Below are 18,136 nucleotides of genomic sequence, written 5' to 3' on the forward strand. Positions count from 1 at the left end.
ACTTTTGTTCTCAATATTGTTTGTTATATCTATTATTTATTATTATTGTTTATAGTTGTATTTAGGTTAGTTCTGTCTTATTTAGACAAAAGGAGGGAGATGTAGGGATAAGCCCTCCCCTTGGGGGCGGGCTGCCCTCAGGCGTATGTTTACTGATATATTGTGCGGGCAGAGGCTGCGCGCCTCTTCCCTTCCTCTCCTGTCTCCACTGGCTACTCCGCTGGAACCTTGGTTTCGTGAGTCTGGTTTTGTTATTAAACTTGTTCAAATATCTATTACTGGTGATTTATTAATCCGACCGCTGCATCCCAGTAATCTTTGAAAGTTATTAAGGGTCCACAATTGGTCTCTCCTAATTTGAGCTTTTTGTGTTCTAATTTTTTGTAAACCTATTTTATAACCTAGGGAATTGATAGAATCTCCTTTTTGTATTTTTTTCAGGAGCAATTTTATAATCCCCATTTAGGTAAAACTTTCTTTACTTTTTCAAACATTCTTTCTAAAGTATCTACATTTGAAACAGATAGCCAAATGGCATTCATGTAATGGTAAATTATAGATTTAAGAAATTGTTTATATATTATTTCTAACAACTGACTTAAAAATATTGGCACAGGCTGGGGCCATTGAACATTTCCTGTGGGAGAATAATCCATTGATGTCTTCTAGTAGGCTGAAAATTATTATAAGTAGGCACTGTGAAGGCAAATTTTTCTCAGTGTTTTTCTTGTAAAGGTATAGTGGAAACAATCTTTTAAATCAATAACTATAAGAGGCCATCCTTTAGGTAATAGGGAAAGCAGAGGAATTCCAGATTGTAGAGGACCCAAAGGTTGAATTATCTTATTGAAAGTTCTTAGATTTGTCACTATTCTGCATTTTCCAGATTTCTTTTAAAGAACAAATATAGGAGAATTCCAAGGGCTGGTTGATTCTTCAATATGCTAAGCATCTAGTTGCTCCTGGACCAACTGCTCTAAAGCCTGCAGTTTCTCTTCTGTTAAAGGCCATTACTTCATCCATATTGGTTCTTCAGTTAACCAATTTTAAAGGTAGGGCTGTTGGTACCTCTGAAGGTTTGTTAGTTGTTTTATGTTTTTTTACTGCCTGAATGGCTGGTGACTGTTTTTATAGTACCTTATAATATCCTTCCCAGAACATGAGTTCATTTATGTCCAATTTCTGGGACTGCGGGAATATTAATCTGGGTATTCTATTGCGGCAGCAGATTATGAACCCATAAATTCACTGCTATATTAGTCACATATGGCCTCAGTCTTCTTCTCTGTTCTTCTGGACCTATGCATTCAACCAATCTCATGCTTTGTTTTACTTGAGATACAGTTCCAATTTCTAGGAATTGAACACCTGCCTCTTGAAGAGGCCAATTCAAATGCCAAGATTCTAGAGTAATAATAATCACATCCACATCCATGTCCACTCATGTCCAGTAATCCCTCAATTACATGTCATTAATTAGTACTCTCAGCTTTGGTCTTTGATCATTTATAGAAGTCTGCCAAAATATACATCTTCTATTTTCTATTGTAATTTTTGATTCATCTTCCATGTTTATTTCATCATCCAGAACAGTATGGTTTTTTAACATAGGCACTGGATTTTTTAATTTTCCTGGGGAGACATGTCCTCCATGGTGACTTGGAATGACTGGACCACATTTGATCTAGCATTTTGCAAGAGGTCCCCCAAGGAGTTTCCTGATGGTAACGAGTTGCCTTGTTTGTCTCTTGTTGATCTACATTCATTGGTCCAGTGTTGACCTTTGCCATAACTTCTACATAATCCAGAAGATTGAGACCTTCTATTTTTGCCATTCCCAGAGGAGACATTATTCCTAGGAATGCCTTGTCTACAGTCTCTTCTAAGATGTCCCATTCTACCAAAATTAACACATTTGGCATTTTGATGTCTCTTCATATCTTTGGAAACTGCTTCTCCTACCCAAGCCTCAGTATTACAGTTAAATGCCTCAATGTTTACTGTATGCAGGATGCATTCATTCATTCATTGGTGCTGATCTAACTTTTAAAGGTCCAAGTATCTTTTCGCATTCTAAATTGGCAATTTTAAAAGTCAGAGATTCAATAAATACTCGTCTAGCTTCTGGATCTGTTACTCCTATTTGTACAGCTTTAGTTATTCTTTGTGAAAAGTCAATAAAGGATTCTCTTTGGCCTTGTTTAACCACGAGACTTGTGGTTTGTTATCTCTTGCTTCTTGGGCAGCTACATGGCATCTACTTCCTTTGGCAGCTACATGGCATCTCCTTGATTGTGTTTACTCTCTCTCCCTATCCTCTTCCAGTCTGGCTGTATTCTGCCCTGAGATAAGCCAAAGCAGCTTTAATCATTAACCAATAAGAGCAACACATATGCAGAAGGACATCCCACATTACTCCTGGCTTTTAGGGTTGCTGATGAGGAGACTGATATTATTCTGTCATAGTTTGCCTCAGTAGATGAGTTCATGTTTATATTTTATAGCTCTTTTAATATTGTTTCTTTGCTTTGTATTTTTGATATCTATCTTATGTGATGATTTGAATGAGATGTCGCCTCCAATAGTCTTAGGTATTTGAATATTTGGTACCCAGTTAGTGGTAAGGAGGTTTGTTCTTGCTGGAGGAAATATGTCACTTGGGGAAGGCTTTGATGATTTAGAGTCATTCACCATTCCCAGTTTACTCTCTACTTTGTACTTGTGGTTCCTGATGTGAACTCCCTACTGTTACTTCAGCTACCCTGCCTATCCATCATGACAGACTCTTACCCCTTGGATACCTTTAGACCAAATAAACTTCTTCTATAAGTTGCCTTGTTTATGGTGTTGTCTTGGAATAGAAAAGTAATTAATATATCTTAACTCTACGATGTCATATGACATACTTCTCTGTCAATTTCTACAAATGACTCCTGCTCTTGGATGTCCATTATTTTCTGCAGAATTGGGGAAATTTTTGCTATAGTTTCATCAAATAGATTTTCCATATTTACTATATAAAAAGTGTTTATCTCAGTTATAGGTTTTCTTTTCTTTTCTTTGTGTAGGTGTGGGTACTACATTTAGAGGACAAAAATCAACATCAAGATCAGGTATCTTCTGTCACTCTCAATATTATTGTTGTTATTATTAATATTAATAGTAGTAGAAGTAGTAGTTGTATTTGGAACTGAATTTAGGGCCTCATACATGTGAGGCAAGTACTCTACCACTAAACTAAGTGCCCAATCATTCACCTCATTTGGAGGGACAGGTTTCCCACTAAACATGGAGCTTCCCACTTCTAGTCACTGGATTGACTGACCAGTGAGCCCCAGGATCCCCCTGTGTCCATCCCCAGTACTGCCATATTGAGTTTTTACATGGGTGCTGGAAACCCGATGTCAGATCCTCATACTGTACAGCAATCACTCTTCCAGAGCTGCTATCTATGTCATGGATTCTTGTATTTCACCTCTTGATTGTATCCCAGAGTTCTTGGAAGTTGTGGTCATGTGCATCTACCTTTTCCTTTATTGATGTTTTAATGTGGTATTTTCTCAACCTGGTCCTCTGTCCCTGACATTTTTTTCTTCTACTAGAATGTTTACTTTGATGTTGCAAAGAAGTGAATAGTTCTTCTCAGTTTCTTCTTGATTTAGGAGTGAAGATATTCTCTGATTTTCTTTGAGTATGATTTTTGCAATAGGTTACTTGTAGGTAGAGTCTGTATTATTTTTCCTAAGACTGACAAAGGAAACTGCGGATTTCATAGTTGTGTGGACCAAAGTTCTAAATCTAGCAATTAGCAAGCTTGGTTCATTGTGCCAACTCTCAGGGAGAATTTATGTTATGTATCTTCTCTACTATCAAGCAACTCTGGCCATTTAAAGCATCCCATGGCCTATTGGGCAACATCACAGTTTATGCCTCTATTTTAACATGCCCTACTCTTTGTGTCTGTCTGTGCTTTCTCTTCTACATTGATTTTTTTTTTTTTTTTAGGTAGGCACGTAATAAGCCCAGGCCACTCTAAAACTTGTTATGTAGCAGAGGATGACCTTGAACTCATGGTCCTCCTTTCTCTACCTCCCAAGTGCTGATATCACAGGGAACACCAAGTCTGACCTTCCATTGCATTAATGTGCTCTCCAACTCCAGAGTAATCTGATCCCTTCTTCTTTAATATAATTGTATTAGATAAGGTTCTTTTTTCCATATAAGAGCACATCCTACATCCTGGGAGATACAACTTGACCATTCTGCCTCAGCTCCCTAAGTAGTATTATAGACATGGCCGAGCTCTCAAACTTTCTCTTTTTTGAGACAGGATTTCACTATGTACTTTATGGTGGCATTGAACTTGCTACCCTTCTGCCTCTACCTTCCAAATACTATACCTCTAGTTCTTGCTGTAACATGAGGGCCGGGCTCTTTGGAGTTTTTGTCCTTCCCAGTCCCCCAGCCATTTAGTCCCAGAGAAAATCACACAGAGATCTCCATAAGTTATAAAAGTGATTGGCCCATTAGCTCAGGCTGCTTGTTAACTTTTGTAGCTTATATTAACCCATTGTTCTTACCTACGTTAGCCACATGGCTCGGTACCTTTCTCAGCCAGGTAGATTACATCTTGCTTCTTCCGTGATCTGGGCAGGACTGGGAGAAATGGGTTTCCTCCTTCCCAGAATTCTCCTGTTCTCATTGCCCCACCTCTACCTCCTGTCCGGTTGACCCGCCTATACTTCCCTGCCAGGCCAATCAGCATTTATTTAAAACATGATTGACAAAATACAGACAATTCTCCCGTACCATCTTGCAGAATTTGTCAAGTTGGTCTAAATTTCCAAATGTCTTGGTGTAAAGACATTAAATATACTTATATTTCCAAGTTTGTAAGATCTTAAGCAATATCTTCCTTTCAGGTCCAATGTTAGTTATCTGTGTCATCTCCTCCTTCTGCAACTAAATCTGGCTAAACCTTTTTTTTTTTTTGCTATAGCAAAAAGCCTGATCCTTTGTCTCACTGTTTTTATCACACACTCATTTTGAATTTTTAATTTGTGTACCTTATTATTCTTCACTTTGATATCTTAAGGTTTAACTTGCTTTTTAAGAATTCCTTGGAATGGCTGTATAGGTTAATGTAACATGAATAATAAGATCCCAGAGACAGATATTGGGGTTTAAGATGAAAGATCAGAGAAGCAAAGCAGCCAACCATTAGAGAGCTCTAGCCTCTATGGAATCTTCAGACTGAAAAGAGAGTGAGTTCCTTCCTCATCCTGCCTTATATTCCTCGCTAGTGCTGGGATTAAATGCATGCACCATCACTGCCTGGCTAACTAGTGGGGCTGCTGGAAATAAAGATGAATACCACCACAGCCTGGCCTGCATAGCTGACTATTGCGGCTAGCTTTACACTCTGACCTGCAGGCAAGCTTTATTTGTTAGATCATAAACAAAAATCACTATAGGTAGTCTCAGTGTTATATTCCAGAGTGGCTGCACAGGTTATCAGTTTTACATGCTTTTATACAATGCACATTCAAGACTGTAAGTTTCTTTCTGAGCACCTCATATGACTTGTCATGTATTTGTTTTCTTATAATTCAAACATTTTTCACTTTTTGCAGATACTTGGCTTAGAATTAACTTCAGATTAGGCAGGACTAGAGCAGTAACTGTGAGAGGGTTTTGTAACACACACAAAACCCTGTTTCAATCCAAAAAGTGAAAAAGAAATTAAATTTAAAAATGAATAAAATAGGTTTATTTTCAAGAAAAGAATTTTTTATAGAAAATTTGATGCTTAGGGAAATATTTTCAGTATTCAGATTATTGGAACTAGCTGATATATGCAAGATCCATTAGGTACAAATAGAAGTAAATGTTACAGTTTCTATTGTTAAATATTTTTATTAAAAATGTTAGACATCCTAAAATAAGAGTACTATTGTCTTCATTTGATTTCCTGTTGCTGTGATGCAGTCAGTTGACAGGCCAACAGAGGGCACAGGTTTGTCTGCCTCACAATTCCAGGTCACAGCCCATCATTGTGGAAAGTCGAGGCTGCAGGAACTGGAGCCAGTGCCCCTACCACGTCCGTAGTCACGATATGAAACTCCTGCTGCTGTTCAGGAATGTAGCTTTTTCTACTCTTGAGCAATTTAGAATCTCCCACCTGGGGAATGGTGCTGCCCACAGTGTATAAGTGTTTGCACCTCAATGACCACAATCAAGACAATGCCCCCGAGACATGCCCACATTCCAAACTGATCTACATAATCTTTCTTTGAGACTCTCTTCACACATAATTCTAGACAATGTCAAGTTTACAAAACTCTCTGTCACAAATATAAAGACTTCATCCCTTTTGCCAGTTTCATGTTACTACAAAGAAATATCAGAGATAAGTAACTTACAAAGAGAACAGTTTCATTTTGTCTAAGGTCCCGGTCCATAATCAGATGACCGCTGATAAGGGCAGCATATTATGACAGAAAGGCATGATGGGACAAAACACCGCAGATGTTGGGAAATAAGGAGAAAGAAGGAGCAGTCAGTGTCCCATAATTGCTTTCAGGGACACACCTCTGATGACCTGAGCATCCCCTGCCAAGCCCCATCTCTTGAAGGTCCACAATATGTCCCATCTACACTGTGCTGGGCAGTGGGATGCACCAGATACTTTCCTCGTTGCCAAGGCCAAACACCTGAGAAGAAGTGATTTAAGGAGAAGGCGTGGGGTTCCAGTCAATCATAGTGGGGGGGGGATGTGGCGTAGGAGGGGAAAGTGGTGCCTCTGAATCTGCAGTCAGGAAGCAGAGCAAGAGGGATGCTGGTGTCAGCTCCCTTTCTCCTTTTTCTTAGTCTAATACCGCAGGCCATGGGATGCACCACCCACAATCCAGGCAGGTCCTTCCTTTCGGGTAAAGCTCTCTGGGAACACCTTCATTGAAAGACTCAGAGTTGTGTTTCCATGGTGATCATATATCCATTAAGCTATCAAGATTAACAATCACAGGGGCATTCAGCCTCCAAACTATTGCATCCAGCCCTGAACTCAGAGGTCCATGAGCATCTCATAATGCAAAATATTCTGTCTCTAAGAGTTCAAAGATTAACTGTTGCATCTTTGATCAAAAGTTCAAGTCTAGCTATGAGTGGTGGCACATTCCGGTCCAGCAATGAGGAGACTGGGTAGAAGGGATTTAAGTATCTAAGTTCAAGGCTAGCATCGGCTATATAGTGTGTTTCAGGTCAGCCTGGGCTGCAGGATGAGACCCTATTAAAATAAATAAATAAATAAATAAATAAATAAATAAATAAATAAATAGAAAAAAATAAAGAAAAAAAGTCCAGCTCTTGAAAGACAAAAAGTCAGATATGTATTCCTGATTAAAGGTGATGATGGATGTGGGACTGGGGTTCACAGACTTCCCAGATGCCTGATGAGAGAGGCTCAGGCTGAACATCCTTATTCCACACGGCTCCTCTCTCAGGCTCATGTTGCATTCTGCTTAAAGGTTCCCCTGGACAATTCACCTGTCGCTGGAACTCCTGTCTTCCTGGGGCCCTCACCGCAGCTTTAGCGGCATTGGCACGACTCCATCATGCATCACCTTCTCAGGGGCTGCCTTACAGGGATGTCACCGTAGCACCCTGTCCGGCGTCCTACACCTTTCCTGAAAGCTTGGTGCCGCTGTCATGGCCCTGCCTGTGACTCTTGCACTGTACATTTCTGTGAAAGCAACACCTCACGGGAGACACTCCAGGGTCTGTCGCCAGCAGGAACTGGGCCTGCACCTGCCTGAAGCCCAGCTGCTTTGCAATCTAATCAACTTCAAATTAGGACTATCTTGCAGTTGATAGTTCTTGCTATAAAATGTTTCTAGGCCCTCGAACTGCACGCATAGCACAGCTGAGGTACACGGACTGTGTTTAAGACAGGCTCAGGGCAAGGCCGTGCGAGAGCTGTGGCAGATTCAATACACGCAAGGTTTTTCTAGTCTTGCTCTCAACTATTGCTTTTAAAACTAAATATATTTCCTGCAACCTTCTTTATCCTCTTCCTTTCTCTTCATTCCATAGCTTTTATACTGTTTTCCCTCCACCAGCTTGAGGTCATTCCATTGGATCTTGCTTCTAGAAAAAGTGATTCTGGAAATGCCATCTGGCTAACCCTCAGATGTGTCCAGACAGACACTGCACAGATTATCTCCAGGAAGGAAGGAAAATAGATGAGAGTCTCAGAACTATTTATACATCCATTCTGCAGGCTTTGGCCTGGAAAACACGAAACTGGGATTTTCAGGTTTTTCGATTGCGTTTCTTGCCACCACCCCCGGTATTTCATGAAGTTTAAATTATAACCATCTGTTTCAGGAGACATAAAAATCTTTAATTCTGTCATCCTCCACATTAACAGAATGCCAACCCTGGGGAAATCTTGTACTGACGAAGGTGCTTTGCTAATTGTGGCAAAATCAGAACACCACAACTCATTGCCTGCGCACCGCACTGGGTTCCACAGTCTACAGATGAAAGAGCCGTCTCCCAGAGGCGTCTGTGTGCGGGTGCCAGTCATGTGTCCTGCTTGTCTGACAATGGCAGTCAGGACAGCCTTCTCACAAGTCTTGCTAAAGACACTAAATGGACTGTGTCTGCTCATTCTTCAAATATCCCAGAATACGCTCGCCTCAACAGCTAATGTGCTAAATTATATTCTATTCAAGATTTTTGTGTGATGGTTTTAAAACAAGATGCGCCACTGAGTTTTATACCATGGCTTCTGTACCAGGATGGCGCGCAAATCCGTGAAATGGTCTATCTTTAAAGAAAACAACCCCCAAGACAGTTCCTGGTAAAGTCAAAGGCTGCTCACACCTGTTCATACTTGGTGATCAATCAAACTCGTTTCATTCTCACGGCCTGAAGCGTTTGTGGGAGTGGAAACGGCACTCTAGAACTCATCATATGTGTGCTCCTCCCACTTTCCAGCCAGCCTCCCCTAGTAGACGGTGCTCAGTATCTTTCCCAACAGTCAGAGCAAAATGTAACATTATGACTAAGGAAGCTCACCCCAGGAGCCTCTCTGAGGCAGCTGGTTCAATTTTTGACATTTCAATTCACTCATTCTCTCTCTTCTTTCTGAAAAAAAAAAAATTCCTTTTTTCATTTTACCGATAAGCTCTTACTGAGCACCAACTGATTTCTGAGCATTGTGCTGACTGCTGAAGATATAGATAGAAACATAAATTCTTTTTATCTCAAAACAAGTGAAATGTAATGAGAATAAGCACTACTAAAAGGAAGTGTGTTCCTAAAACAGAGTTGCGGGTGTGTGTTCATGGAGCAGAGAATCACACGTTCTTCCACACTGTTGCCTTTCTGGTGTCTGACAGTTAATTCCATCTTGTTTTATTATTTTATCTTTTTTTAAAATCTTATATGTTCAAAATACATGTTTTTCATCTTCTTTTACTTTGTCTGTTCTACAACACGTCTCACAGATAAATATAACCTTTCCTTGCACCAGCTGGGTTTCTTGGAGAAGTCGACATTGGAGGAAAGAAAGACCTGGAGTGGGTAGTACTGTAACAGCTGGCTGAGCTCACAATGTGAGGCTCAGTGAGAGTCCTGGGACAAACAGGCACTTGTGGCACACACCCTCAGGAGAAAGGAACAGCAAATGAGCCAAGGGTGGACAAAAATGTCATATTAATGGGAAGTTAAATTTATTTTCTTTCAGACTATTGCCAGTGAAAGATTAACTGTGGTCCACTGCTTAACATGTACATTTCACATTGTGATAAGTTGCTAACATGATATCTAAACTAATATTACACAGGAAGTTATGACCATGGGCCAGGAGGCCCTGGGACCCAAATCCATCAGGGCGGATGTGCACTTGGGCTCAGAGGGCTGCTGGTACAGAGATTGGTATGGGGTGGAGGCATTGCTGCTGGACAGAAGCAAAGGGTAGTCAGTGATCATTGTGCTGTAGTTTGCCTATTCATCTAAACATACACTAGTGAGCCCTGCACTGCACACTGGGAATACGGAGCAGAAACAGAACTGTGAGACACACTCAAAGGTCTACTCACGGTGCCTCAAAGAAGACATTGAGTGCATTAATGCACTGAGTCTGGACAGTCACTGACTCAAGTACTGAGAGAGGCTCCCAGCTCAGCCTGAAGGATAATAAGAGGCTCACGTGTGCTTGAGCTGATCCACCAGACAGAGAAGCAGGGTTGACTTTCAAGGGACACAAGGCACAGAGGTCATCTGAGAGGATGTGGTGAGAGATGCCGTTTTCATTTCCAGGTGCTGCTGAAGCAAAACAGAAAGAGCGAGTGGCTGAACAACAGTGCTGAAGCTCCATGTCCCCTGGGAGGCGCTAGGAGGTCTGGTCTCCTCTGAGGCTTTCCCTTGGGGACAAGACAGCTAAGCTCTTTCTGTCACCTCCCTTCTCATGCATGGCCTGGCATCAGTGTGTTCTAACCACATCTGCTTTTGCAGGTAGTACTATGGCCTAGAGCATGACAGGCTAGCTCTCTGCCTCTGACCTCTATGTTCTAGGCATGTGCTTACTTTGCATTTTAAGGCAAAGTCTAAGTTGCCCAATTAGCCTTGAAGTCACGCTCTAATCCAGGCAAGTCTTGACTTTGTAATCCTCTGCTTTGGTCCCTAAGAGCTGGAACTGCATTTCTGTGCTTTACTGTCTGGCTGCTCCTTTTATGTAAATTATTTTATATTCACAGTCTTTCTCTTTGTAAAGGAGGGTCTGTGTGTGTCATAGTTACGACAACAATCTGAAGTCACCATTGAATTTGTCTAAGTAACGAAAGCATGCACCGAGAGGGTAATGTTTCTGTAAACTTCACAGTCTCACCAACACGAAGCAAAAGGATGTGCAGGAAGCGTCTCAGTTGTCACAAGGTTGTCACCTTGCCCACTCAAGGGAGCTAAAAAGTGTATTTTGTATTTTCTCATTTTCTTTTCTTTTCTTTTTTCTTAAATAAACCACAGATCATAAAGGACAATTTTATCAAAATGTATATTTCTTTGATGTGCTTTGAACTGTTCCAGAAAAAAGAGAATCTCTAAAACAAATTAATTAAAAATTAAATTTAAAATTAAATTAAATTAATTAAAAAAGAGACTCTCTAAAAGCAAATTAACTAAAAATATGTGCAAAAAACGGTTATTTATAGTGACAAGAATACATCAACCACTCACAGCACACAAAACAGATTCATATAAATTTGGGGAGTCAGGGTCTGTGAGGACAAATTACTGTTCTTCAGTATGTGGGTGTGATGTTTACGTTTGCATGGGAGATGTGTTATACCAACCAAACATAAACTGAGTAAAATTACTGTACCAGGTCCTTGACCCTTTGCATCCTGACTTGACAGCTGTGGCATAGGTCACACACCCATCAGTGTTTGGTGGGAACTATAACCTTTTACAGTTTTCACATGTAGAACAACACTTCCTCTTGTCATGTAAACCATACACTTCACATTGCCATTTTCAAACGGAAGATATAATGTCATGGCTCAAGTGAAGGAAAATGCATTGAGAATAAAGACCTTCCTTTAAAAAGAAAGCCGTGTAGTGCAGTTGTGATGTGGGATCCCCTCTGTATGCTGTGACTACAACTGGTTAATAAAGAAACTGCTTTGGACCTATAGCAGGGCAGAACTTAGGTGGGGAAAACTAAACTGAATGCTCGGAGGAAGATGGAGAAATCAAAGAAAAGCCATGGAGCCTCTGCTGGAGAAAGACGTGCCGAAAACTTATTAGTAGACCACAACCTTGTGGTGATGCACAGATTAATGGAGATGGGTTAAATTAATATGTAAGAGTTAGCCAATAAGAAGCTAGAGCTAATAGGACAAGCAGTGTTTTAATTAATACAGTTTCTGAGTGATTATTTTGTTCTGGGTGGCTGGGATGAACAAGTGGCCTCTTACTACACAGTAGTAAAAAAAGAATGGTTTGGGGCCAAGTTTTTTGTTGTTTTTGTTTGTTTGCTCTCTAAGACTCAAAAAGTAGGCAGGGTGCCATCCTGACATTCCCTTGGACTTCACTGTTCACGCAAGTACCCCAAAAACTCACGGTTGAAACCTAACCCCATACTACTCAACAAGTTTGTACACAGCAAGAGGCAGCATCTGAAAAAGACACAAAGCCTACCATAGAGGGATAAGGAAGCACTGGCATCTCTTCTGGTGTGTAAGAGATCACAGTTCCCAGTCGTCTGGCTCAGCAGCTCCTCCCCACTTCCGCTTGAATATTTGCAGCAGTGTCCTCTATGGAGTTATATTAAGGAGGATGCATTTTGTTTGGTTTTGATTTGTTTCCTAAATCATATAAGGAAAGATACTGAAAAAAATCTTCTTTAAAAATATCAACTATAGTAAGATCAGTAATAAAAACATAAAATAATAAATTTTAGAAATTTAAGTTTTTTGTTTTCTTGTGCCTGTGGGTTTTGTTTTGCTTTTGACAAAGGGTTTGGATACAGGCACAGTGCAGGATCTGCTGGCAAGTGTGTGCTTCACAGTGAGGGAGGGGGCTTTGTGGAATTAGGCCTAACCAGCAGACGCAAAAGCAGCCCTCATTATGGTGTCAAAGGCATCTGAGAAGCACTCCAGGACATGGAGGGCCTGGTTTCTGGGTTAAGTTCTGACCTAATGTTCTCTTTTTAATCCCTTTAATAGATTCGCCACCCCCCCACACACGTAATGGCAATGTAGATCCTAATTCCTCCACCTCCACTCATCTTCCTGACTACAGTCTGCCTCCAGGTCTGTCCCCCGACATGAATAAGTCGAGCTTGACTGCTTTCTTTTATTTTTTTTATTTTATTTTTTTTTATTACTTTTTTTTTCAGTGCTGAAGATGGACTCACTCATTCTAGGTAAGCACTCTACCATTGATCTATGTTCCCAGTCCTGGTTTTTCTTTTTATTTTTCTAAATTTATTTTTATTACACTTATTTCATCATTTATTCATTTAGGGTGTGCACATGTGTCTTGGCATACATGTGGATATCAGAGGACAGTTCATGGGAATTAGCTGTCGCCTACCAGCATATGGATTCTGTGGGTCAAACTCAGGTCATCGGGTTTGGCAGTAAGCACCTTTACCTACCAAGCCATCTTGCCAACCCATAATGTTCATTCTTTGTTCATACATAATATTGGGGTTTCTTATGACATTTTCACACATATATGCATGCATTTTTATCCTGTTTACAGGCTGTCACTGCCTTGTCCCTGTCCCACTCCCTACACTCTTCATCTTTCCGAATACGTCCACTTCTACTTTCATGTTTTTTAAGAAATCATTTTTATTTTTGGTGACCCAATAGGTTCATTAGGGCTGCTTGCAGGAGCATGGAGGGGTTGATTTACGGGAGCACGGCACCTTACCAGTGGGTACACAGTTGAGGAACACCTCCCTCTCTCTCCCCCCAGCAATGATTAACAGCATATCCATCCATAGGGAGGGATAGGCCCTCCCTGTAGGCCCTATCTCCTTCCATGAGAGGATGCTGACAGGCCCGGCGGCCAGGTCATGTCTGGAAGTCCACATTCCACGCCACTCCTGCTCTTTCCTCTGACTCTAGTGGCTGCCATAAACCCCAGGAATTTTTCTGTTGTTGCCTTTTCAGTGCTGGATCATAAGTGTGTCCTGTTTGCTCTTTTTTTTAAGAGAAAAAAAACAAGTATTTTAATTAAATTAATTAAATGCACAAACATCATAAGCTTTTATACTGAATAAATAGGGCTAATTAGAGCTAGTAGCAAGTCTGAGTCACCAGTTCGTCTCAGGCTCGTCTTAGGTTAGGCCATGTTCCAAGGACTCCCACACTATCTCACTTATTAATAAGAATTCTAATGTACGGTCTTCAGACTCAGAGGTGGTTCCTTTGTTGGAAGGTCTGCAGAGGTGGGTTGGGACCCTATGGCCTGGCAAATGACTAACCATTGAGGTTGGTAACCTGAAGGAACAGATTGTTGGACTGACACCTAGATGGTGTCACGTGACAAAGGGTTGTCCACTGGAGTGCCCACTGATGAGTCCCCACACCTAGAGAAGGTGTGGTATCTTGCGGTGATCTTCAAGTGCTTCCTTGGAGAGCAAGGGTGAGCACAGTGTTGAATCTTACAGGAGGAAGACTTGCCTCTGCTATGGAAATGGTGGTGCTTCCTTCAGTCCCTGTTACTGGCAACGTTCTTGTCACCGCCATCAGATTCACTTTAGAAAGGCTTTTCCCATGCAGGAGCACGCCTGTGGATCTTGAGTTTCTCGGAGACCGGAAAGACTGTGCTGCAGGCTGGGAACCGGCGGCTCTGTGATTGATGGGTTTGTACTTGGCCCTGACGGGCTTGCCCTCTGCACAGACAGTCCTCCCAGAAGCAGATATGCCTGCTTTGTGCTCCAGGCACTTGGTCTCCCCTTCATATGAGGACACAGGTGACTGGAAGAGGGACCACCCTACGGGTCTCTTTTAATCAATTTCCCTCATAAAGGCCCTTTCTCTACATACTGGTGCATTCTTAGATGGAAGGCTTTCAGATGAAACTGGCAGTGATGCGATGTGGATCAGTACTTAGACCTGCAGAACTCAGCAGCCAATGATGCATGTGCCATGCCCATGTCCCGAGATCCCCAAACAAGCCCAGCACAGAGCCGGAATTCAATGCAAACACAAGGGGTTTATTGATTGCAGCTCTGAGTCCAGTGCAGCGGGTGGAGGAGAGCGGTCCTCGGCATTCACTGATTGGGGTTTATAAAGACAGAAACCACAAGGCAAAACCACAGGTGGGTCCCAGCCTTGTCAGAGGGTCTCAGGGTAGCTGACATTTAGCCTGATTGGCTATGGCAAGGGGAGGTGGAGAACTGAAAAGTAAAGTAGTTAAAAATACACCAGGCCTGCAGTTAGTAGCTGTCACTAGCCATGTGGTGAGTAGCTACCATCAATAATACCCTCATCAGTCATACCCAGGGTGGAGTTTGACTCTTGTCAGGAACTTGGGGGAACCTGGGATCATAGAGAGGGCATAAGAGGGGTGGTCTTAGTTTAGTTCAAATTTGACCCTCACATTCCCTCCTTCTGATTGGTGTAACCAGGGCACCAATCATGAGACCCTTCAGTCTTCTAATTCCTGGGTGGTCCCCCCACCCATGTAAGGGAGGTTTTTTCCTTTGACTTAGCACTTTCACCAAGGAGCACAGGATGACTTATTCTTTTCTGTGGCTTCCTCCAGCTGACTGTTGTTGTCAGGGGCCACGAAGGCTGAAGTGCCAATCAAAAGAAAAGAGGAAATTCAGGCAAAGGGGTGTTCACCAGAAGCATCCAGCAGGAACAGCTGTGAGCCAGATGTCAAGTTGGGAGTGTAGGCCCCAGTCCCTCGCATCTATCCCAGCCCCTAGGCCTGGTCTGAACTCCAAATCCCAGCAGGGAGGGGTCAGGACCACTCCCTAGGGTACTTAAGTGATCCCAAAAAGAAGAACACGTGGTCTCCCTTTCTTCCTCCTGGGGGTTGCGTTCCCACGGCTTACTGGTTCCCCCTTGGGGTCACCTGAGAGCACAGATCTCCCATTAAACCTGGATATTTCTTAATTTGGCTTGTTTTGATTCGACTTGATTGGGAATTTTGCATCGGTAGAGAGCTAATATTAAGAAATATTCCTAACACCAGATGCTTTTGATAAACATTTTTAACAATGTTTGTAACAATGTTATTTTAAAGACAATTTTAAAATGCCAAATTCTGCAGATCTATGACGTATTTGATGGCTGCCTAGGTATGCCTGATTGGACAAACCATGCTATTTGTTTTAAACTTGGCTTTGAAAACACATGCAGGGGACTAAGTGAGTACTTTAAGGATATCTTGCAATTAATATACATATACATACATACACACATACATATATATACATACACACATATATACATATATACATACATATATATACATATACATACATATATATACATACACATTTTAACAGTCTACAGTAAGCAGCTTTTATAAGACGGGAACTGTACATTACATTTTGTTGGGTTTAGCTTTAGCTTTAACAATAATGATTTTTGAAGTGAAGATAATAAAGAACTAAACTGGTCATTCTAGGATCAGAACACAACAAGGTTGTATCCAGCTGCTAAGACTGTCTCCTAGGAAGGCAAGGAAAAGGTCACAGGGAGAAATGGGAACAGGAGAGGCCCAGGGACCTGCATTACCCCGGACAAGTTCTAAGGCATCACAGAGATATGTTAGTAGAAGGGTCACAAGTTCCTTTTAACACAATCCATTGGTTCTCTACATTTTTGATGCTGTGACCTTTTAATATAGTTCTTCATTGTTCTTTTACAACTGAACTTTTTCCATTGCTATGAATCTCAATTTAAACATCTGACATGCAGGTGGTCCTAGGCTTTCCCTGTACAACCCCCAAAGGAGACCCACGGGCTTAGAAGCTGTTTCAAGCCCTTTGCCAGACTACTTAGGTCATTGTCTTGCTGCATCACAAGAGATGGACATCTCAGTTTCTGGTTAGCACCTGGTGCTTATGGCTATGACTTTAATTTTTAGCTTTTTACTTTAAGTCCAAATCTCAACCATATAAAACATTTTGTATGCTCAAATGTCACACACCTTGCTCCGTTTCACTGTAGCTGGTGCTTTTGGTTATTATCACTTGGCATTGACATTTTTAAAACTGGTACGGCCCATCCTCGTGACTGGACTTTCTTTGGAACTGTAATCTCAACTGTCTCAAATGATTTCTCTGTGTATTTAAAACCATCATTACCTATGCGACCCTTAAATCACAAAATTTAGCTGCTAAAGCAAGGTATATTCTCTAAAAATAGAATCATGCCAATTTTTGTTACTGATAAACTTTTTAACTAGTTTTATTTTGTACCTGTAGGCCAAAGTCAGTTTTTTTGGCTGTTCTGCTTTGTTTTCATCCCCTTGTCACCGTGCCAGGGGCTCAGACTGACAGAGCGACAGAGGAAACTTTTGAATAAGCATGGGTCTAGTGAAGGAAGAGCCATAATCCAACTCTAGAGCCAGCTTTTCAATAAAGAGCATCATAAAACAGTACATAAAAAGGCATCTGAATTCCTGCTAATCTGAATCTAGTGACCAGAGCTCGAGATCTGAGTCATGTTCATAAATTTGGCCACAACAGTAGAGGATGTTGACTGGCTGCTGTTGTTGCAGAAACAGCAAAATATCCAAACCACTTTTTCTCCACTCCATGCTTGCAACAAAACTTACACGCACACAGAAACCACAGACAAACTGTTTAACAAAACAAGCATACATAAATAAACAAATCATTTTTTAGCCAGAATTAACCTTAAAGTTAAAATTTTTAACCCATGTTTTTTTTTTAATTTAGTATATGCAGGCATGAAAAGCCTTAGCAAAGATATTTTACATCCCCTAACCTTCTGCAACTTTCCATAAACCTTCAGTCTGTTTCTCTTTAGTCTTCTGTCCTCTTTTTCATTTTTTCCCTACCTTTCTTTTGAAGACACAGCCCTCTGCCTCTTCCGCCCTTCCCTTTTCTTTACTAAAACTCCACATTCAAGCTCTGTCGGAATGGTATACTTTCTCACCCGCTGCTCCAACTAGTGCCATACGGTAACAGACCTACCAAAGGCGACAGGTTGAATCAGAACTGGCAGAATGTGAGCGCATGTGCTCATGACCGAGTAACGGGTTAAGAGTAGATCTGGTGGAGAAAACGCTGTCTGCCTTACTGTGTCCATCTCACTCAGAAACAGTAGACAACACATCAGACCAAGGGCGTACAAAAAGACTTTGCCCTGACTAGACAACCAACAGAGTTTCAAAACCAGTGATGGCTTGGTGCTATCAGAAGGGAGCCACCCTCCAGGTTCAATCACACCAAAAACTGTCCAGACATGAAATGTCTTTTCGGATACTCATGATCCCTGCCCTCCAATGCATCCACTGATGGTCTCAGCAACCCAGGTGGGACTCTAACCTACTTTGCCTTTGACCTTGCTGTCAGAGGGTCTTGTGGTAGCTGCCATTTAGCCTGATTGGTTACGGCAAGGAGAAGTACAGA

The sequence above is a fragment of the Alexandromys fortis genome, unplaced genomic scaffold, assembly GCF_014885135.2.
Source record: "Alexandromys fortis isolate MF-2015 unplaced genomic scaffold, M_Fortis_MF-2015_v1.1 scaffold_96, whole genome shotgun sequence".
Lineage (NCBI taxonomy): Eukaryota > Metazoa > Chordata > Mammalia > Rodentia > Cricetidae > Alexandromys > Alexandromys fortis.